At 47.7% G+C, this 21,332-nt stretch overlaps 1 protein-coding gene across 1 annotated transcript in view; it reads right to left on the reverse strand.

The window, feature by feature from the left end:
- Nucleotides 1–706: 706 nt before the first annotated feature.
- Nucleotides 707–21,332, reverse strand: part of LOC139248274 (zinc finger protein 664-like) — a 127,272-nt gene continuing 106,646 nt past the window's right edge. The window contains exon 3 of the transcript XR_011591025.1: nt 707–718. The gene's annotated coding sequence lies outside the window, so the exon portion shown is untranslated. The remainder of the gene's footprint in view (nt 719–21,332) is intronic.

A 21,332-nucleotide genomic window follows, 5' to 3' on the forward strand; every position in this document is an offset into this window, starting at 1 on the left:
AGTTACCCTTCTTTAAGTTCTGGACCATGGTCTCTGAATTAACTGTTTCATTCTCCATCCTAATGCAGAATTCCACCATATTATGGTCACTCTTCCCCAAGGGGCCTCGCACAACGAGATTGCTAATTAATCCTCTCTCATTACACAACACCAAGTCTAAGATGGCCTCCCCACTAGTTGGTTCCTCGACATATTGGTCGAAAAAACCATCCCTTATGCACTCCAGGAAATCCTCCTCTACCGTATTGCTTCCAGTTTGGTTAACCCAATCTATGTGCATATTAAAGTCACCCATTATAACTGCTGCACCTTTATTGCACGCACCCCTAATTTCATGTTTGATGCCCTCCCCAACATCACTACTACTGTTTGGAGGTCTGTACACAACTCCCACTAACGTTTTTTGTCCTTTGGTATTCTGCAGCTCTACCCATATAGATTCCACATCATCCAAGCTAATGTCCTTCCGAACTATTGCCTTAATTTGCTCCTTAACCAGCAATGCTACCCCACCTCCTTTTCCTTTTATTCTATCTTTCCTGAATGTTGAATACCCCTGGATGTTGAGTTCCCAGCCCTGATCATCCTGGAGCCACGTCTCCGTAATCCCAATCACATCATATTTGTTAACATCTATTTGCACAGTTAATTCATCCACTTTATTGCGGATACTCCTTGCATTAAGACACAAAGCCTTCAGGCTTGTTCTTTTAACACCCTTTATCCTTTTAAAATTTTGCTGTACAGTGGCCCTTTTTGTTCTTTGCCTTGGGTTTCTCTGCCCTCCACTTTTCCTCATCTCCTTTCTGTCTTTTGCTTTTGCCTCCTTTTTGTTTCCCTCTGTCTCCCTGCATTGGTTCCCATCCCCCTGCCATATCAGTTTAAATCCTCCCCAACAGCACTAGCAAACACTCCCCCTAGGACATTGGTTCCGGTCCTGCCCAGGTGCAGACCGTCCGGTTTGTACTGGTCCCACCTCCCCCAGAACCGGTTCCAATGCCCCAGGAATTTGAATCCCTCCCTGTTGCACCACTGCTCAAGCCACGTATTCATCTGCACTATCCTGCGATTCCTATTCTGACTATCACGTGGCACTGGTCGCAATCCCGAGATTACTACTTTTGAGGTCCTACTTTTTAATTTAGCTCCTAGCTCCCTTAAATTCGTTTCGTAGGACCTCATCCCTTTTTTTACCTATGTCGTTGGTACCAATGTGCACCACGACAACTGGCTGTTCTCCCTCCCTTTTTAGAATGTCCTGCACCCGCTCCGAGACATCCTTGACCCTTGCACCAGGGAGGCAACATACCATCCTGGAGTCTCGGTTGCGGCCGCAGAAACGCCTATCTATTCCCCTCACCATTGAATCCCCAATCACTATTGCTCTCCCAGTCTTTTTCCTGCCCTCCTGTGCAGCAGAGCCAGCCATGGTGCCATAAACTTGGCTGCTGCTGCCCTCCCCTGATGAGTCATCCCCCTCAACAGTATCCAAAGCAGTGTATCTGTTTTGCAGGGGGTTGACCACAGGGGACTCCTGCACTACCTTCCTTGCACTGCTCTTCCTGTTGGTCTTCCATTCCCTATCTGGCTGTGGACCCTTTCCCTGCGGTACGACCAACTCGCTACACGTGATACTCACATCATTCTCAGCATCGTGGATGCTCCAGAGTGAATCCACCCTCAGCTCCAACTCCGCAACGCGGTCTGTCAGGAGCTGGAGGCGGATACACTTCCCGCACACGTAATCGTCAGGGACACCGGAAGTGTCCCTGAGTTCCCACATGGTACAGGAGGAGCATAACACCCGACCGAGCTCTCCTGCCATGACTTAACCCTTATATACACTTAAATTGGCAACAACAATGTTAAAAGTTACTCACTGATCTGGAAGAGAAAAAAGAAAAACTACTCACCAATCACCAGCCAATCACTTACCCTCTTGGCTGTGACGTCACCTTTTGATTTCTTTCTACTTCTTTTTTGCCTTCTCCCTGTAGCTGCACAAGTCACGCCTTTTATAGGCCTCTCCACGCACCTTCTCGACGCTGCTCCCGACTGCCGCCGACGCTGGGCCCCGGACGCCCTGCTGTGCCTTTTATAGGCCTCTCCACGCACCTCCTCGACGCTGCTCCCGACTGCCGCCGACGCTGGGCCCCGGACTCCCTGCTGTGCCTTTTATAGGCCTCTCCACGCACCTCCTCGACGCTGCTCCCGACTGCCGCCGACGCTGGGCCCCGGACTCCCTGCTGTGCCTTTTATAGGCCTCTCCACGCACCTCCTCGACGCTGCTCCCGACTGCCGCCGACGCAGTAACCCTTTGTGTGGCACCTTATCGAATGCCTTTTGGAAATCTAAATACACCACATCCATCGGTCCACCTCTATCCACCAGGCTCGTTATATCCTCAAAGAATTCCAGTAAATTAGTTAAACATGATTTCCCCTGCATGAATCCATGTTGTGTCTGCTTGATTGCACTATTCCTATCTAGATGTCCCGCTATTTCTTCCTTAATGATAGCTTCAAGCATTTTCCCCGCTACAGATGTTAAACTAACCAGACTATAGTTACCTGCCTTTTGTCTGCCCCCTTTTTTAAACAGAGGCGTTACATTAGCTGCTTTCCAATCCGATGGTACCTCCCCAGAGTCCAGAGAATTTTGGTAGATTATAACGAATGCATCTGCTATAACTTCCGCCATCTCTTTTAATACCCTGGGATGCATTTCATCAGGACCAGGGGACTTGTCTACCTTGAGTCCCATTAGCCTGTCCAGCACTAACCCCTTAGTGATAGTGATTGTCTCGAGGTCCTCCCTTCCCACATTCCTGTGACCAGCAATTTTTGGCATGGTTTTTGTGTCTTCCACTGTGAAGACCGAAGCAAAATAATTGTCTAAGGTCTCAGCCATTTCAACATTTCCCATTATTAAATCTCCCTTCTCATCTTCTAAGGGACCAACATTTACTTTAGTCACTCTTTTCCGTTTTATATATCTGTAAAAGCTTTTACTATCAGTTTTTATGTTTTGCGCAAGTTTACTTTCGTAATCTATCTTTCCTTTCTTTATTGCTTTCTTAGTCATTCTTTGCTGTCGTTTAAAATTTTCCCAAACTTCTAGTTTCCCACTAACCTTGGCCACCTTATACGCATTGGTTTTTAATTTGATACTCTCCTTTATTTCCTTGGTTATCCACGGCTGGTTATCCCTTCTCTTACCGCCCTTCTTTTTCACTGGAATATATTTTTGTTGAGCACTATGAAAGAGCTCCTTTAAAGTCCTCCACTGTTCCTCAATTGTGCCACCGTTTAGTCTGTGTTTCCAGTCTACTTTAGCCAACTCTGCCCTCATCCCACTGTAGTCCCCTTTGTTTAAGCATAGTACCCTTGGTTGAGACACTACTTCCTCACCCTCAATCTGTATTACAAATTTAACCATACTGTGATCACTCATATCCGAGAGGATCTTTTACTTGGAGATCGTTTATTTTTCTTGTCTCATTACACAGGACCAGATCTAAGATCGCTTGCTCCCTTATAGGTTCTGTAACATACTGTTCTAAGAAACAAAAGAGATTGTAACTAACAGAATAGATAAGGGGGAACCAGTGGATGTGGTGTATTTGGATTTTCAGAAGGCATTCGATAAGGTGCCACACAAGAGGGTATTGAACAAAATGAGGGCTCATGGGATTGAGGTAATATACTAGCGTGGATTGGTTAATGGACACAAAACAGAGAGTCGGAATAAACGGGTCATTTTCGGTTTGGCAGGCTGTAACTAGTGGGGGTGCCTTAAGGATCAGTGCTTGGGCCCCAGCTAGTCACAATCTATATTAATGATTTGGATGAGGGGACCAAATGTAATATTTCCAAGTTTGCTGATGGTTCAAAGCTAGGTGGGAATGTAAATTGTGAGGAGGATGCAAAAAGACTTCAAGGGGTTATTGACAGGCTAAGTGAGTGGGCAAGAACATGGCAAATGGAATATAATGTGGAGAAATGTGAAGTTATCCATTTTGGTAGGAAAAATAGAAAAGCAGAGTAATTTTTAAATGGTGAGAGATTGGGAGATGTTGGTGTTCACAGGGACCTGGCTGTCCTTGTATACCAATCACTGAAAGTTAACCCGTAAGTACATCAAGCAATGAAGAAAGCAAATGGTATGTTGGCCTTTATTACAACAGGATTTGAATATAAGAGTAACAACGTCTTACTGCAATTATATAGGACCCTGGTGAGACCAGACCTGGAGTATTGTGTACAGTTCTGGTCTCCTGACCTAAGGAAGGATATACTTGCCATTGAGGGAGTGCAACGAAGGTTCACCAGACTGATTCCTGGGATGGGGGATTGTCCTATGAGGAGAGATTGAGTAGACTTGGCCGATATTCTCTAGTATTTAGAAGATTGAGAGATCTGATTGAAACATACAACATTCTTACAGGACTTGACAGGGTAGATGCAGGGCGGATGTTTCCTCTGGCTGGGAGTCTAGAACCAGGGGTCACAGTCTCAGGATAAGGGGTCGGCCATTTAGGACTAAGATGAGGAGAAACTTCTTCACTCAGAGGGTGGTGACTCTCTGGAATTCTCTACCCCAGAGGGCTGTGGAGGCTCAGTCTTTGAATATATTCAAGACACAAATCGCTGGATTTTTGGATATTAAGGGAATCAAGGGATATGGGGACAGTACAGGAAGGTGGAGTTGTGGTAGAAGATCAGCTGTGATCTTATTGAATGGCGGAGCAGGCTCGAGGGGCCGAATGGCCGACTCCTGCTCCCAATCCATATGTTAACGTCGTACTTCCTTTATTTTCTTTTCTCTCTCCCCCTGCAGTTAACGTCATGGCGATCGCCATCCTGTCACGGGGCAGGTGCGGCCTCTCCCGGTGCGTCACCTGCTACCTGGTCGCCATGGCGACGGCGGACCTGGCGGTGGTGGTGCTCGACGTGATTCTCAACCACATCAGCAGCCTCTTCTTCCCCCCGTCCTTCCTGTACCTCACCCCGGTGTGCAGCCTCCGGGCCGTCCTGCAGAGCGCGGCCACCGAGAACTCCATCTGGCTGACTGTGGCCTTTACCTTCGACCGCACCGTGGCCATCTGCTGCCGGCAGCTCAAGGCCCGCTACTGCACCGGGAGGATGGCCGCCGGGGTGATCGGGGTGGTGAGCGCCTTCTTCTGCCTCAAAAACGTCCCCTGGTACTTCAAATACGAGCTGCGCTTCGTGATGGAGGGCACAGGCTGGCTGTGCAGGATCAGGCTGAGCTTCTTCACCTTGCCGGCCTGGGAGGCCTACGACCTGTTCCACATCATCCTCACCCCCACCTTCCCCTTCGCCCTGATCCTGCTGCTCAACGCCCTCACCGTCAGGTATGTCCTGGTGGCCGGCCGCGCCCGCCGGAGACTCCAGGCTGGCGGCAAGGAGGGGACGCAGACCGACCCCGAGATGGAGGGCCGCAGGAGGTCCATGGTCCTGCTCTTCACCATCTCCGGGAGCTTCGTGCTGCTGTGGTCTGTCCACGTGGTCTACTTCCTGGACACCAGGGTCAGGAACGACATCTACTACTACGGGTATGACGACCCAGACTTCATCTTCCAGGAGGTGGGCTACATCTTCAAACTGCTCAGCTCCTGCACCAACACCTGCATTTACATGGCCACCCAGAGAAAGTTCAGGCAGGAGCAGAAAGACGGCCTGACTTATCTCTTCAAACACCTCGCCAAGTTAGTGAAGAGATTGAGAGGTTCCAGTATCAGCACTTGAGACATGACCTGGATTGACCCCACAGGCTGTCCTGACTCTCACCCCTCCCTCAACCCACTCTCCCTCTCCCCTTCCCCAACTCTCCCTCTCCTCCTCTCCCCAACTCCCCCTCTCCTCCTCTCCCCAACTCCCCCTCTCCCCAACTCCCCCTCTCCTGCTCTCCGCAACTCCCCCTCTCCTCCTCTCCCCAACTCTCCCTCTCCTCCTCTCCCCAACTCTCCCTCTTCTCCTCTCCCCAACTCTCCCTCTCCTCCCGTCCCCAATTCTCCCTCTCCTCCCCTCCCCAACTCTCCCTCTCCTCCTCTCCCCAACTCTCCCTCTCCCACTCTCCCCAACTCTCCCTCTCCTCCTCTCCCCAACTACCCCTCTCCTTCCCCAACTCTCCCTCTCCTCCTCTCCCCAACTCTCCCTCTCCTCCTCTCCCCAACTCCCCCTCTCCTTCCCCAACTCTCCCTCTCCTCCTCTCCCCAACTCCCCCTCTCCCCAACTCTCCCTCTCCTCCTCTCCTCCTCACCCCAACTCTCCCTCTCCTCCTCTCCCCAACTTCCCCCTCTCCTCCTCTCCCCAACTCTCCGTCTCCTCCTCTCCCCAACTCTCCCTCTCCTCCTCTCCGCAACTCCCCCTCTCCTCCTCTCCCCAACTCCCCCTCTCCTCCTCTCCCCAACTTCCCCTCTCCTCCTCTCCCCAACTCTCCCTCTCCTCCTCTCCCCAACTCTCCGTCTCCTCCTCTCCCCAACTGTCCCTGGCGATGAATACTAAATTTCCGGACAGCATCCATGATGCTCACACCTTGTGTGAGAGCACTGTATCTGACTTGTTTAACAATCAGCCACAAGGTCAATGATGGATGCTTGGTGACAAAGGATATGGCCTGGCCACGTGGCTGATGACTCTGCTGTGTGACACCCACACCGAAGCCGAGAGGCGATAAAATGAAAGCCACAAGCAACTCGCAATATCGTGGAGCAAACCATTGGAGTGCTGAAGCAGCGCTTCAGTTGCCTGGACCACTCAGAAGGCGAGCTCCAATACCATCCTGAGCAGGTAGCTCAATTCGTGGTGGTGTGCTCCATGCTGCTATCAGGAGGGGACAAGAATTGCCTGATGAGTCTGACTGTCCACCTGACCAGAGAGAGGAAGAGGAGGACGAGGAGGCAGACACTGACATCGGCCCAGACAATCAGACTCACACTGAAGCCATGTCTTTGCCCCCGTGCAGATCGCAAGAAAGTGCCTGTGGTGGCATGATAGCTGCAAGAGCCTTATGTCAGGAGCTCATCAATGATCGCTTTGCCTGAAAGAATGTTGTTGGTTACAAGGCTGACACACTGCTGGGTGTGCAGGTCATACATCAATGGTGGGCATCACCTTGGTGAGAGTTAAAGTTTGAGTTGATTGAAGTTAAGTGTAATTATACCCTTTGATGTTAACGACTCACCAGTGTGTAATGGTGCAGCTATCTGAGCCAATGCGCAACAAGATTTTGTTAAATAAAAAACATTTAAACGGAACATTATTCTGAAATCATCAGTATTTACATTAGAACATAAGAATTAGGAACAGGAGTAGGCCATCTAGCCCCTCGAGCCTGCTCCGCCATTCAACAAGATCATGGCTGATCTGGCCGTGGACTCAGCTCCACTTACCCGCCCACTCCCCGTAACCCTTAATTCCCTTATTGCTTAAAAATCTATCTATCTGTGACTTGAATACATTCAATGAGCTAGCCTCAACTGCTTCCTTGCACAGAGAATTCCACAGATTCACAACCCTCTGGGAGAAGAAATTCCTTCTCAACTCGGTTTTAAATTGGCTCCCCCGTATTTTGAGGCTGTGCCCCCTAGTTCTAGTCTCCCCGACCAATGGAAACAACCTCTCTGCCTCTATCTTGTCTATCCCTTTCATTATTTTAAATGTTTCTATAAGATCACCCCTCATCCTTCTGAACTCCAACGAGTAAAGACCCAGTCTACTCAATCTATCATCATAAGGTAAGCCCCTCATCTCCGGAATCAGCCTAGTGAATCGTCTCTGTACCCCCTCCAAAGCTAGTATATCCTTCCTTCAGTAAGGTGACCAAAACTGCACGTAGTACTCCAGGTGCGGCCTCACCAATACCCTATACAGTTGCAGCAGGACCTCCCTGCTTTTGTACTCCATCCCTCTCGCAATGAAGGTCAACATTCCATTCACCTTCCTGATTACCTGCTGCACCTGCAAACTAACTTTTTGGGATTCATGCACAAGGACCCCCAGGTCCCTCTGCATCTCAGCATGTTGTAATTTCTCCCCATTCAAATAATATTCCCTTTTACTGTTTTTTTTTCCAAGGTGGATGACCTCACACTTTCCGACATTGTATTCCATCTGCCAAACCTTAGCCCATTCGCTTAACCTATCTGAATCTCTTTGCAGCCTCTCTGTGTCTTCTACACAACCCGCTTTCCCACTAATCTTTGTGTCATCTGCAAATTTTGTTACACTACACTCTGTCCCCTCTTCCAGTTCATCTATGTATATTGTAAACAGTTGTGGTCCCAGCAACGATCCCTGTGGCACACCACTAACCACAGATTTCCCAACCCGAAAAGGACCCATTTATCCCGACTCTCTGCTTTTGTTAGCCAGCTAATTCTCTATCCATGCTAATACATTTCCTCTGACTCCGCGAACCTTTATCTTCTGCAGTAACCTTTTGTGTGGCACCTAATCGAATGCCTTTTGGAAATCTAAATACACCACATCCATCGGTACACCTCTATCCACCATGCTCGTTATATCCTCAAAGAATTCCAGTAAATTAGTTAAACATGATTTCCCCTTCATGAATCCATGTTGTGTCTGCTTGATTGCACTATTCCTGTCTAGATGTCCAGCTATTTCTTCCTTAATGATAGTTTCAAGCACTACAGATGTTAAACTTACCGGCCTATAGTTACCTGCCTTTTGTCTGCCCCCTTTTTTAAACGGAGGAGTTACATTAGCTGCTTTCCAATCCGCTGGTACCTCCCCAGAGTCCAGAGAATTTTGGTAGATTATAACTAATGCATCTGCTATAACTTCCGCCATCTCTTTTAATACCCTGGGATGCATTTCATCAGGACGAGGGGACTTGTCTACCTTGAGTCCCATTAGCCTATCCAGCACTACCCCCCTCGTGATAGTGATTATCTCAAGGTCCTCCCTTCCCACATTCCTGTGACCAGCAATTTTTGGCATGGTTTTTGTGTCTTCCACTGTGAAGACCGAAGCAAAATAATTATTTAAGGTCTCAGCCATTTCCACATTTCCCATTATTAAATCCCCCTTCTCATCTTCTAAGGGACCAACATTTACTTTAGTCACTCTTTTCCGTTTTATATATCTGTAAAAGCTTTTACTATCTGTTTTTATGTTTTGCGCAAGTTTACCCTCGTAATCTATCTTTCCTTTCTTTATGCTTTCTTAGTCATTCTTTGCTGTTGTTTAAAATTTTCCCAATCTTCTATTTTCCCACTAACCTTGGCCACCTTTTACGCATTGGTTTTTAATTTGATACTCTCCTTTATTTCCTTGGTTATCCACGGCTGTACAAACCAACCTTTCTCCCCCCGTCCCCCGCTTCTCCTCCCCACCTCTACCCCTTCCCCTCCTGACTCCAAGCCACCTGGCCAAGGAGCTCCTCAGGCGAGGGGGGGGGGTGGGAGGGTGGTGGGATGATGACCAAAATGCTGCTTGGACGGATGTGGAAGAGGACGGTCCCAAGCTGGGAACGTGCTCCGAGCCAGAAGCAAGATGTTGCTGCTGGCTCTCGTGTGGTGCGCCACCTTGAGGTGCAGTGCAGTGCTCTGGGACCACTGGGATCCCTCTGCCACCAGTGTTCCTGGCTACCAGCTCCAAGGCTTCCTCCATCCCTTTCCATGTTATATCTTATTTGTTGGACAAAACCTCGGTGCCAACTATGTTCTTGGTGCGTAGTGGGCTTTTTGCTGCTGGTGAACCTCCTATCTCCCACAATACCACAGCCACACACACTTTCAGTGCCTCTGAGCTCCCTCTCTCTCTGTCTCCTCTTCTGTGCATGTCATGATGACCCTTGACCTCCTGAATCGTGGGAATCGAGCGTTGCCATGCCGTTGCTAAGAACGCCGACACTTTACGGCAGAAGGTCAAAAAAATTTAACGCTACCGCCCATTTCATATCGCTCGCGGTAACGCCCATTTTCAAAAATGGATCCTAGGTGCTTTGAGAATGGACGAGAAGTCGACGATCTGAAAACCCTTTTTTACCGCCCACACCGGAAATAACACCCATTTTTGGGCGATAAGCACAAAAGTGGAAAATCTAGCCCATAATGTCCTCTTCACAGCTTACTTTCCCATCGAGCTTTGTATCGTCAGCAAACATGAATACATTGCACTATGACCCTTTATCAAAATCATTAATATAGATTGTAAATAGTTGAGGCCCCAGCACTGATCCCTGTGGCACCCCACTAGTTTCAGCTTGCCAACCTGAAAAAGAGTTTATTCCTACTCTCTGTTTTCTGTCCGTTAAGCAATCCTCTATCAATGCTAATATATTACCCCCAACCCCATGAGCCCTAATCTTGCCTGGCAAGATTTCGGGCCTCCTTATTGAATGCCTTTTGGAAATCCAAATATACCACACCCTTTACCTACTCTGCTAGTTACATCCTCAAAAAAGGTTTTATTTTTCTCGACTGACCTTTCAGTTCCTCACCCTCGGTAGTCCCTTGGTTCCCCACTATTTTTGGTCTGCTTTTTGTGACTTCTATTGTGAAGTCACATACAAAAGATTTGTTTGAAGTTTTTTTCCTTATTTCTCATTATCCTGTCTCGGCCTCCAAGGGACCAACGCTTACTTTTGTGACTCTCTTCCTGCTTACATACTTACAGAAACTCCTACAATCTGTTTTTTACGTTTCGTACCAGTTTACTCTGATATTCTATGTTCCCCTGTTTTATCACCAGGGCTTTATAGACCAGTTCGCCCAACACCTGTTGTCGGAGAATGACCAGAGTCTATAATTAAGGATAGAGAGAATAAATACCTTGAACATTTTCAGCCCATCATTTGCAATAGGTAGGTGCCTGACAAGCCTGATTGAGATATGTGAAGATGTGACTAAAGCGTTGCACAGGGGCTTGTCTATGGATGACACAAAGATCGGCAGCAGTGTAGGCAGTGTAGATGGAAGCAAACCATTACAGAGAGACATTCATTGATTAAGTGAATGGGAAAACTGTGGCAAATGGATTTCAAATGTAGTCAAGTGTGAGGTGATCTCTGAAATCTTTGGACCTAAAGAGGAACGATCAGAGTACAGGTACAGTGTCAACAATCCGGAACCCTCGGGATCAAGGCTATTCCCGATTACGGGTATTTCCCAACTTCGGAACGTCTTGCTGACGTCACGAATCCGGATATTCCCGAGCCACCGAGGAGATGTTCAGGCGGGCTGGCAAGGAGGTCCCGAGTTAAGGACAGTGGGCAAGGGGGGCGGCAGCGAGGTGGGTGGGCCGAGGCGAGGGGCTGAGTGAGGCCGAGGGGGGGGCCAAGGGGTGTGGGGCTGAGGGGCGTGGGCCGAGTGGGGCCAAGGGGGGTGGGACGAGAGGGGCCGGCCGAGGGGGGGGTGGGGGCGAGAGGGGCAGAGGCAAGTATTTATCCAATTCCCCAGCTCCTCTTTGAAATTGTGCCGTGGGAACTTTTACGTCCACTTGAGAGAGCAGACGGGACCTCGGTTTAACGTCTCATCCGAAAGACGGTACCTCCAACAGTGCAGCACTCCCTCAGCACTGTACTGGAGTGTCAGCCTAGATTTTTGTGGCCCACAACCTTCTGACTCAGAGGTGAGATGCTGCCCACTGAGCCACAGCTGACACTGTCAAGGGTGAAAAGCTAGAAATAGGGACATAGAGACATAGGGTCAATGTACGTAGATCATTCAAGAGTCATGGATAGGTACAGGAAATAATCTGAAAGTCTTTCTATCGAGAGGACTCGAGTACAAGGGGCCAGAAGTTATGCTGCAGCTGTACAAACCCTAGTTACCCCACACCTGGAGCACTGTGAGCAGTTCTGGGCACCACACCTTCGGGAGGATATATTGGTCTTGGAGGGAGTGCAGCATAGGTTTACCAGAAAGATACCCGGACTGCAAGGGTTAAGTTAAGAGGAGAGATTACACAAACTAGGGTTGTATTCCCTGGAATTTAGACGGTTAAGGGCTGGTTTGATCAGAGTTTTCAGGATATTAAGGGGAACAGAGAGGGTAGATAGAGAGAGTCTGTTTCGCTGGTTGGGGTGTCTAGGACTAGGCATAGTCTAAAAATTAGAGTCAGACCTTTCAGGAGTGAAGTTGGGAAACACTCCTACACACAGAGGGTGGGAAAGGTTTGAAACACTCTTCCACAAACGGCAATTGACGCTGGGTCAATTGTTAATTTTAAATCTGTGATTGATAGATTTTTGTTACCAGAGTTATCAAGAGATATGGGGCAAAGGCGGGTATATGGAGTTAGGTCACAGATCAGCCTTGATCTCATTGAATGGCAGAACAGCCTCGAGGGACTGATTAGCCTCCTCCTGTCCCTATGTTTCTATCTGTTTTAGCGATGTTGGTTGAGGGATAAATATTGGCCCCAGGACACTGGGGGATTTCCGTGATCTTCTGCCAATCGTGGCCGCAGGATCCTCTAGAGGGTGTGAGATTAGGTAACCAGGGGAAACAGATTTAAGATCATTGGCAATTGGACTAGCTTGGCGATGAGGGAATTTTTTTCCGCAGGGAGTTGTGATCTGGGTCGCACTGCCTGACAGGGCGGTGGAAGCAGTTTCAATAGTGACTTTCTAAAGGGGACTCGGATAAATACTTGACAAGAAAAATTCTGCAGGGCTCTGGGGAAAGAACAGGGGAGAGTGGGGCGAATTGGATCGTTCTTTCAAAGAGCCAGCACAGACACGATTCTTACTTTAGTCACTTACTTTAGACATCTGTCTTTCAGATGAGACGATAAAACGAGGCCCCGTCTGCTCTCTCAGGTGGATGTAAAAGATCCCATGGCACTATTTCGAAGAAGAGCAGGGAAGTTATCCCTGTGTCCTGGCCAATATTTATTCCTCAATCAATAGAACAAAAACACATGATCTGGTCATTATCACATTGCTGTTTGTGGGAGCTTGCTGTGCGCAAATTGGCTGCTGCGTATCCCACATTACAACAGTGACTGCACTCCAAAAGTACTTCATTGGCTGTAAAGCACTTTGAGACATCCGGTGGTCGTGAAAGGCACTATATAAATGGAAAATTCCTTCAAACCTTACTCAGATTGGTGTTCCGTTTATTAATTAAAAAACTGCATGAGAGACATAATGAAGCCTTGATTCCAATTACTGTTGGTCTTTGTTAGCGGACTGCCCCTTTAGAATGACCAAGGTGGAGCCAATCCTCACCTGCCCCATGAGTGTGTGTGTGTGTGATTATTAACTGCAGAATACTCTCCGGGTCTATATAAAGAGCTCCTGCACTCCAGCCGTCTCATCGTGACTCTGAGGGGCAGTGGAGGATGATGAAGGCACTGCTCTTGTTGCTTGGTGTCCTGCTGTTGGTGCAGCCCACCACTGCCAACGACCTAGAGTGTACAACGGACAGATTTGCAGGTCAGTACATCTCTCAGTAGCCCATCTGTACCAGCATTCCTCGAGGGGCCATTCAGCCCCTCGAGCCTGTTCCGGTCAGTGAAGGACAATTTTTATGTTTGGTGATAGAAAAGGAAATAGGAATGGGGAGAGGTGTAGAAGGCATGGCCTCCACAATATCATCCATTTAAATGACTGGAGAGAGAATTCAAAACAGGGAAGTTATGTTAAACTTGTATAGACCACACTTGGAGCACTGTGCACAGTTCTGGTCTCCATATATCTTGTATAGACCACACTTGGAGCACTGTGCACAGTTCTGGTCTCCATATACCTTGATTAGCCCTCACTTGGAGCACTGTGCACAGTTCTGGTCTCCATATACCTTGGTTAGACCACACGGAGCACTGTGCACAGTTCTGGTCTCCATATACCTTGGTTCGACCACACGGAGCACTCTGTACAGTTCTGGTCTCCATATACCTTGGTTAGACCACACGGAGCACTCTGCACAGTTCTGGTCTCCATATACCTTGATTAGACCACACTTGGAGCACTCTGCACAGTTCTGGTCTCCATATACCTTGGTTAGACCACACTTGGAGCAATGTGCCATAATAATCAGTGTCATTAATTAGATAGAAGGGGATACAATTAAAATGAACTAAATAGAGGATCCCAGCATTAAAGGCATTCAAATTGCATGAAATAAAATCTGGTACACACAAATAATAAATAGCAAGTAACAAGATAATAAAACAAAGCAGTTAATGAACAAAAAATAATCTAATTAGTTACAAATTAACCTGAAATCAAGGTAAATCCATCGACTAAATATAATCTCAACCCCAAGTAGTTCCTTCATATCTCGAATTAAGTTACTAACAAGTAAATCAATCAATAAAAACTAGAAATGGCAGTGCAGGCAGAGTGTCAGGACTGCAGAGTGTGGGAGTTTGTAGACAGTGAGACTGCCCCCGCGTCCCACATCTGTAGTAACTGTCTCCATCTTGACTCACTCTGGCTCAGAGTCCTTGAGCTGGCAGTGAGTTGGAGAGACTCCGACATAAGGGAGGGGGGGTGGGATTTCTGTACCGTTTTAACGGTTTCAGTTTAACGCCTGATCAGAAAAGACAACAACAAAAACTTGTATTTATATAGCGCCTTTAATGTACTGAAATATCCCAAGGCACTTCACCAGAGTCTTATGAGACAAAAGTTTTGATACCAAGCCGCATAAGTAGAAATCAGCGCAGATGACCAAAAGCTTGGTCAAACAGGTAGGTTTTAAGGAAATCTTGAAGGAGGATAGAGAGTGGAGAGGTCGAGAGGCAGAGAGGTTTGGGCAGGGAGTTTCAGAGCTTGGGGCTCAGGCAACAGAAGCACGGCCACCAATGTTTGAGCGATTATAATCGAGGATGCTCAAGAGGGCAGAATTAGAGGAGCGCAGACATCTCGGGGGTTGTGGGGGTACCCAGAGATTACAGAGATAGGGAGGGCTGGGGCCATGGAGGGATTTGAAAATAAGGACGAGAATTTTGAAATCGAGGCATTGCTTAACCGGGTCTGATGTAGGTCAGCGCGCACAGGGGTGGTGGGTGAGTGGGACTTGGTGCAAGTTAGGACACAGGCAGCCGAGTTTTGGATCACCTCTAGATTATGTAGGGTAGAATGTGGGAGGCCAGCCAGGAGTGCGTTGGAATAGTCAAATCTGGAGGTAACTAAGGCATGGATGAGGGCTTCAGCAGTTGATGAGCTGAGGACAGGGCGGAGAGGGGCAATGTTACGGAGGTGGAAATAGGTGGTCTGAGTTATGCTGCAGATATGTGGTCGAAAGCTCATTTCAGGGTCAAATATGACACCAAGGTTGCGAACTGTGTGGTCAGTTCTGACAGTACCCACAGCCCTCTGGGGGCAAGAATTCCACAGACTCCTAACCCTTTGAGTGAAGAAGTTTCTCCTCATCTCAGTCATAAATGGCCGAGCCCTTATCCTGAGACTGTGACCCCTAGATTGAAACTCCCAGCCAGGAGAAACATCCTCCCAGTATCTAAGCTGAAATACCTAGAATTTACAGCACCGTTACTTCTATACAACACTCTGTAACACTCCCCCTGTACTGTAACACTGACAGGCTCGATTTGGCATGATTTCTGCTGTTTCCCCAACCCCTCCCCCCCCCCCCGCTCCCCCCACTCCCTACTCCCCACCCCCAGCCCACCGTCCCAGAGTCCTATGGGTTAATGAATGCTTCCTTTCTGGATTTCAGGCCTGTCCTACGGGTGCTGGAGGTTTGGAGGTTCCTGCAGGCACTCTGCTTGTCAGAGGTTTGAGGAAGCAGTATTTGGCCTGTGTTACAAGGATTACAGTTGCTGCATCCCAAAGTCAAAGAAAATGAATGGACTGTCATCGATCCCCCTGCCGGACCTGACTGAGGTTCCCCATGGCAGCTAACTTTAATTTAGGCTCCGTTTGATTGTGTAGGCCTTGCGACCCCCGACCCTGTAAAACTGCTGTCCGAATTGTTGTGTCTGCACGCCTGTTTACTGTGTGATGTCTGTAACACTGATATGCAACACTGAATGTACTCTTACACTGTACACACCTTACCTGTACACCAGAGGGCGCTGCTACGGGAGACCTAAGGGTTACCTGCACACTGCAGGTAACCCAGTATAAAAAGGAGCTCACAGCTTGTGGTCCTCACTTGAGGAGCTGCAAATAAAGGACTACAGGTCTACACAGTTTAAGTATCATACCCTGCCTCATGGAGTCATTATTAAAGGTGCCTACATACACTACACGAATAATGGGCATTGCTCAGAAATAAACTCACTGCATTGATGAAAGCCTCTTATCCGTGTCTTCTTCCTCTCAGGGACATAGGAACAGCAGTGGGCCATTCAGCCCCTCCAGACAATTCCACAAAGTCTACCCCCATTGATCTTTAGACTTCACCGGGGTTAGATTTTTACTGTTGGTAGGCCGCCCGTTCAGTCAGGGCGCAGGGGAGAGGCTCTGGGTCTGATTTGTTCCCCTGTCACTCACTCGCAGGGCAGGTACAGCACGGGGTTAGATACAGAGTAAAGCTCCCTCTACATTGTCCCATCAAACACTCCCAGGGCAGGTACAGCATGGGTTAGATACAGAGTAAAGCTCCCTCTACATTGTCCCATCAAACACTCGCAGGGCAGATACAGCATGGGTTAGATACAGAGTAAAGCTCCCTCTACACTGTTCCATCAAACACTCCCAGGGCAGGTACAGCACGGGTTAGATACAGAGTAAAGCACCCTCTACACTGTCCCATCAAACACTCCCAGGGCAGGTACAGGGGGTTAGATACAGAGTAAAGCTCCCTCTACACTGTCCCATCAAACACTCCCAGGGCAGGTACAGCACGGGTTAGATACAGAGTAAAGCACCCTCTATACTGTCCCATCAAACACTCCCAGGGCAGGTTGTAAGTGGTTTGCTTGGGCGTACTGAAACACACCTCCGACTACAAATTCTGGATGATAGGGATTTCTGTGGACTGATCTGGCACGGACAACGTTTTTCGGGCTCAACCATATAGTGTTTAATAAAGTTTAACCACACCACTAGTAAAACAGTACACAGTGGTGTAATACGTACAAATGTACAACCCTGGCTTGTCCAACAAGCCCCTGCCATGTCAAGTTACCACAGCCTAATATATAATATACAGTGTACAAGAACAGAACCTTCCCAGGCTAAACCCCTATGGTTTGGCTAAGACACACAATACCCCTTAACACAGCTAAATGGTCTTCAGGATGTGTAGGTGTGGACAATGCTGACCCCGATTGCCTGCGGACTTGCAGCTTCCCGTACGATGTGGCTCCTGGTTCTGTAGTGCCGATGCAGTATTCCAGTCCCAGTTTGAGTTGTGGTCTGTATTGGGGTGGAAAAGCACGGCTCAGCTCTCTGTGATGTTCTGTCCTTCTGTCCCGTGGTGGAGTGCTGGTTTCTGGGTGAGGGCGATGAGGTGAGTGAAGTAGCAAGAGAGAGAGAGCTATCCAAAACAGCTCTCTGATATACCCCTCCAATACACAGGCCGCTGTCTGTGTTTTAATGGACACAGGGCCTCAGGGCATGGTTTACAGGCGTCCTCCCAGGTCTGGATGGGTCATCCACTCCAATCCCTTGTGGCCTCTTCCCACCTTCCGGGGCCTGGGGTCCGTGGTAACAAAAGGTGCTTCAGGTTTGATGTCTTCTTGATATGATTTAATGTCCTTAATGGTCGGTGATGGCTCCTGGTCTCCAAACCGATCTAGTTAACTGGTGTATTTCCCTATAGACAATGGGCCAACCATCTCCTGCTATTCACCAGTTGGGAGTCGACTTCTCAGGACATTCTTTCCCCAAAGAAGTCTGTTTATACAGCAATCGCCCTCCCCCTTGATCGATTGGGAATTTATGTCCATCAGTTCACCTGGGCCACTCCCATCTTTACAAACAGGATTCGAAGATCTTTGTCGACATGAGAGCTAAGTAGTGCAAGAAGTGTGTACAGGCTGAAGTGTAACAGACGAAAGATGAGGCAGAGGTCCAGGTGAACTGCTGCTGAAGGTGCAGCACTGATCAGGCTTTGTTGAATCTTGCCGGGCAAATGGACTCGGGACACTTCTGTTTATACATGTACCACCAAGACCAACAATTTACAGGCACCTCAAATGCTGGTTATCAGAAGATCTTGAACATTGGTCTATTGTAGTACTGTGCTTTGATGTATAGTAGTTATAAAATAAAAATGTGAAAACTCAAAAAGAAACAGGCTGGTGAACTTTCAGTGGAGATTTGTCCTGATATCCAAAAGTTGGCATTGAACTGAGCTGAATGTTACACTGTCCCCACTCTCGAACTCCCTCTCCCTCTCACTCTCTCTCGCTCTCTGTCTCTCCCTCTCTCTGTCTTTCTCTCTCTCTGTTTCTCTGTCCCCCTCTATCTCTCTCTCTCTCTCTCTCTCGCTGTCTCTCCCTCTTTCTGTCTCTGTCTCTCCATCCCTCTCTGTCTCTCCATCTCCCTGTATCTTTCTCTCTCTCTCTCTCTCTCTGTCTCTCCCTCTCTCTGTGTCTGCTCTCTGTCTCTGTCTCTCCATCCCTCTCTCCATCTGTTTCTCTCTCTCTCTCTCTCTTTGTGTCTGTGTCTTTCTGTCTCTCCCTCTCTCTGTCTCTGTCCCTCTCTCTCCCTGTCTCTGTCCTTCTTTCTCGCTCTGTGCCTCTCTCTCGCTTTCCCTCACTCTGTCTCTCTCTCTGTTTCTCTCCGTTGCTCTCACTCTCTCCATCAGAAACTCTTGCAACCGGTGATGTCACCGATCGGGCCAGCTATATTTAAATGCCGTCGCTCACTAATGTTTAAATGATGTCACCACCCAGGGCGGCCATGTTTTACTGATCTCACACCCTGGGCGGCCATGTTTTAATGATGTCACTCCCAGTGTAGCCATGTTTTAAGGATGTCACCCCCAGGGTGGCCATGTTTTAATTATCTCACCTCCAGAAGTGACACCTCCTGTGGTTGAATAGCCCATTCCCTTAACCTATCTAAATCTCTTTGCAGCCTCTCTGTGTCCTCTACACAACCCGCTTTCCCACTGATCTTTGTGTCATCTGCAAATTTTGTTACACTACACTCTGTCCCCTCCTCCAGGTCATCTATGTATAGTGGTGCACATTGGTACCAACGACATAGGTAAAAAAAGGGATGAGGTCCAACGAGACGAATTTAAGGAGCTAGGAGCGAAATTAAAAAGTAGGACCTCAAAAGTAGTAATCTCGGGATTGCTTCCAGTGCCACGTGCTAGTCAGAGTAGGAATCGCAGGATAGCGCAGATGAATACGTGGCTTGAGCAGTGGTGCAGCAGGGAGGGATTCAAATTCCTGGGACATTGGAACCGGTTCTGGGGGAGGTAGGACCAGTACAAACCTGACGGTCTGCACTTGGGCAGGACCGGAACCAATGTCCAAGAGGGAGTGTTTGCTAGTGCTGTTGGGGAGGAGTTAAACTAATATGGCAGGGGGATGGGAACCAATGCAGGGAGACAGAGGGAAACAAAATGGAGACAGAAGCATAGGACAGAAAGGAGATGAATAAAAGTGGAGGGCAGAGAAACCCAAGGCAAAAAACAAAAAGGGCCAATGTACAGCAAAATTCTAAAGGGTCAAAGTGTAATAAAAAGGCAAGCCTGAAAGCTCGGTGCCTCAATGCGAGGAGTATTCGGAACCCAGGAGAGGGCTCTGAGCTAGTTAGAGTGGGTGAGAGTGCAGATGAACAGGACCCCAAGAAAGAATGCAAAAGACAGGAGGCAACAGAGCAGAGTCGCATTGGGGTAAGTGTAAACCACAAGGTGATAGGAAGGGACAATATGTATGAAGATAAAGGGGCTGCAGGAGGGGTCAAAACTAAAAATCATGGTTTAAAAGCTAGTATTAAAACACTCTACCTAAACGCACGCAGCATTCGAAATAAAGTAAATGAGTTGACGGCACAAATCATTACAAATGGGTATGATTTGGTGGCCATTACAGAAACGTGGTTGCAGGGTGGCCAAGACTGAGAATTAAACATACAGGGGTATCTGACAATTCGGAAGGATAGACAAGAAGGGAAAGGAGGTGGGGTAGCTCTGTTAATAAAGGATGATATCAGGGCAGTTGTGAGAGATGATATTGGCTCCAATGAACAAAATGTTGAATCATTGTGGGTGGAGATTAGCGATAGTAACGGGAAAAAGTCACTGGTGGGCGTAGTTTATAGGCCCCCAAATAATAACTTCACGGTGGGGCGGACAATAATCAAGGGAATAATAGAGGCATGTGAAAAAGGAATGGCAGTAATCATGGGGGATTTTAACCTACATATCGATTGGTCAAATCAAATCGCACGGGGTAGCCTGGAGGAGGAATTCATAGAATGCATACGATATTGTTTCTTCGAACAGTATGTTACAGAACCTACAAGGGAGCAAGCTATCTTAGATCTGGTCCTGTGTAATGAGTCAGGTATAATAAACGATCTCCTAGTAAAAGATCCTCTCGGAATGAGTGATCACAGTATGGTTGAATTTGTAATACAGATTGAGGATGAGGAAGTAGTGTCTCAAACAAGCATACTATGCTTAAACAAAGGGGACTACAGAGGGATGAGGGCAGAGTTAGCTAAAGTAGACTGGGAACATAGACTAAACGGTGGCACAATTGAGGAACAGTGGAGGACTTTTAAGGAGCTTTTTCATAGTGCTCAATAAAAATATATTCCAGTGAAAAAGAAGGGCGGTAAGAGAAGGGATAACCAGCTGTGGATAACCAAGGAAATAAAGGAGAGTATCAAATTAAAAACCAATGCGTATAAGGTGGCCAAGGTTAATGGGAAACTAGAAGATTGGGAAAATTTTAAACGACAGCAAAGTATGACTAAGAAAGCAATAAAGAAAGGAAAGATCGATTACGAAAGTAAACTTGCGGAAAACATAAAAACAGATAGTAAAAGCTTTTACCGATATATAAAAAGGAAAAGAGTAACTAAAGTAAATGTTGGTCCTTTAGAAGATGAGAAGGAGGATTTAGGAATGGGAAATGTGGAAATGGCTGAGACCTTAAACAATTATTTTGCTTCGGTCTTCACAGTGGAAGACACAAAAACCATGCCAAAAATTGCTGCTCACGGGAATGTAGGAAGGGAGGACCTTGAGACAATCACTAGGGATGTAGCGCTGGACAGGCTAATGGGACTCAAGGTAGACAAGTCCCCTGGTCCTGATGAAATGCATCTCAGGATATTAAAAGAGATGGCGGAAATTATAGCAGATGCATTCGTTATAATCTACCAAAATTCTCTGGACTCTGGGGAGGTACCAGTGGATTGGAAAGCAGCTAATGTAACGCCTCTGTTTAAAAAAG

The sequence above is a fragment of the Pristiophorus japonicus genome, unplaced genomic scaffold (assembly GCF_044704955.1).
Source record: "Pristiophorus japonicus isolate sPriJap1 unplaced genomic scaffold, sPriJap1.hap1 HAP1_SCAFFOLD_29, whole genome shotgun sequence".
Taxonomy (NCBI): Eukaryota; Metazoa; Chordata; class Chondrichthyes; family Pristiophoridae; genus Pristiophorus; species Pristiophorus japonicus.